The sequence below is a fragment of the Babylonia areolata genome, chromosome 17 (assembly GCF_041734735.1).
Source record: "Babylonia areolata isolate BAREFJ2019XMU chromosome 17, ASM4173473v1, whole genome shotgun sequence".
Taxonomy (NCBI): domain Eukaryota; kingdom Metazoa; phylum Mollusca; class Gastropoda; order Neogastropoda; family Buccinidae; genus Babylonia; species Babylonia areolata.
In genome coordinates, this window is record NC_134892.1 from 4,942,819 (window position 1) to 4,945,318 (window position 2,500).

Sequence of the window (2,500 nt, forward strand, 5' to 3'; positions counted from 1 at the left end):
TCGTCGCAATTCCATCTTTAAATCTATTCCATTTAAACTGATTCAACGCAGTTTGTAATTTTCAGTGACGAGCTCATATGCATCATCTCATCTTATGTTGTTGCTTATCCCAAACCGAGTGATAGTCTTTCCATGTAAAATGTATACATGTGCTTTACTATTCACTTGTGCTGACATGTGCTCGACACACCAGCTTGTCCAAAACAATCATGCAAGGCACCATCGAGGGCGGGAGAAGAAGAGGAAGACAGCGGAAGAACTGGCATGAGAACATCAAACAATGGACCAGAGCTGCTGCCGGCGGCTGCCGACAGAGACAGATGGAGAATGGAGGTTGCGTCTGCGGTCCTCAGGCTTCCCCCAACGACTACTTTAGTTATGGGCCTGAGGTGAGGTGAGGGGTGAGGACATGTGCTTTATGACATATTGTTTCTTGTGTCTCATCAGTGCACTGTCTTCTCCATTATCACTTCTTTTCTTCTTCTTCTTCTCATAACTACTGTAAATAAAACAATAGAAAAACCCTTTTGTGACTGGCCTCTATATGTTCCTGGCCTGTGCGCGGGGATTCTTTCCTATCCTTTTATCCTTTAACTCTCTCCATACGAACGGCGAAAGAGACGACGTTAACAGCGTTTCACCCCAATTACCATCATCAAAATATTGCAAGCAGAAGGCTCTTATACTGAAGAGGTGAATGTTGACAAAGAATGCCACAATTCTGACGACGGAAGCTAAAGGTTGGGTCATTCAGACACCCACTGGACATCCGAGGGGTCTGTGTAGAGGAGAAGAGAGGACTGTCCGTACTGAGTGAGTTTAAATCATTCAGTTTAGTTCTTTTGTACCGTCCCCTTATATACCACTCGGGTACACGGCTACAGTATTAATGCACAACACACACTGTGTGGGTTTATCAAGAAGACACGAAATGAAATTATACAGGCCTACAACTCATAACGTATGGGTCTATCCAGGAAGCACAAAATACAATAATTATCATGTGCCGCTGATAAAGAGAGCGTGACCGTGACAGTACTCAGTAGGTTTGTTATCTACACTGGTGTTGGTTTACATCTACCTGAATATATTACCCCAGGTAACTACAGTTTACAGTCAGACAGAGAAACAAACAGAGACAGACAGACAGACAGAGACACAGAGAGAGAGAGAGAGAGAGAGGGAGAGGGGGGTAAGGGGGATGAGACAGAAAAGGCAGACCGTGAGAGTGAGTGAGAGAAAGAGAGATAGAGAGTGAGAAACAGAGTCAGAGAGAGAGAGAGTGGGGGGTGAAAGAGACAAAGACAGACCGTGAGAGTGAGTGAGAGAAAGAGAGATAGAGAGTGAGAAACAGAGTCAGAGAGAGAGAGAGTGGGGGGTGAAAGAGACAAAGACAGACCGTGAGAGTGAGTGAGAGAAAGAGAGATAGAGAGTGAGAAACAGAGTCAGAGAGAGAGAGAGTGGGGGGTGAAAGAGACAGAGACAGAGCGTGAGAGTGAGTGAGAGAAAGAGAGATAGAGAGTGAGAAACAGAGTCAGAGAGAGAGAGGGGGGTGAGAGAGACAGAGACAGAGCGTGAGAGTGAGTGAGAGAAAGAGAGATAGAGAGTGAGAAACAGAGGCAGAGAAAGAGAGTGGGGGGTGAAAGAGACAGAGACAGAGCGTACGAGAGTGTGTGAGAGAGAAAGAGAGTGAGTGAGAGACAGAGATAGAGAGTGAGAAACAGAGGCAGAGAGAGAGAGGATGATAGGGGGGGGTGAGAGAGACAAAGACAGAGCGTGAGAGTGTGTGAGAGAGAAAGAGAGTGAGTGAGAGAATGAGAGATAGAGGGTGAGAAACAGAGGCAGAGAGGGGATGAGAGGGTGAGAGAGACAGAGCGTGAGAGTGAGTGAGAGAAAGAAAAATAGAGAGTGAGAAACAGAGGCAGAGAGAAAGAGGGGGGGGGAAGAAAGAGTCAAACCGTGAGAGTGAGTGAGAGAGAAAGAGAGTGAGTGAGAGAATGAGAGATAGAGAGTGAGAAACAGAGGCAGAGAGAGAGAGGGGGGTGAGAGAGACAGAGACAGAGCGTGAGAGTGTGTGAGAGAGAAAGAGGGTGAGTGAGAGAATGAGAGATAGAGAGTGAGAAACAAAGGCAGAGAAAGAGAGACAGACAGACAGACAGACAGACACAGACAGACAGACAGACGGAGAAAGAAACCAAACGAGATTTATTCAGTCTGGGCTAAGGCCTCTCCTGAACGGGTGTACAAAGATACGAAACACAATGCGTCTGACTAACATGTTTTAACACGCCAACAAACCCACGTTGAGCCTGTGGCTTTCCCCGACCAGAACGCCCGTGTGACAGAAGAATAAACAAGTAAACCAGTAAACATACACCCCCGAAAACGGAGGATGGCTGCCTACATGGCGGGGGTAAAAACGATCATACACGTAAAAGCCCACTCGTGTACATTCGAGTGAACGTGGGAGTTGCAGCCAACAAACGAAGAATAAGTACAT

At 46.6% G+C, this 2,500-nt stretch overlaps 1 protein-coding gene across 4 annotated transcripts in view; it reads right to left on the reverse strand.

The window, feature by feature from the left end:
* LOC143291602 (uncharacterized) overlaps window positions 1-2,500 on the reverse strand; it is a 40,790-nt gene that overhangs the window by 36,783 nt on the left and 1,507 nt on the right. The gene's annotated exons all lie outside the window — the stretch shown is intronic.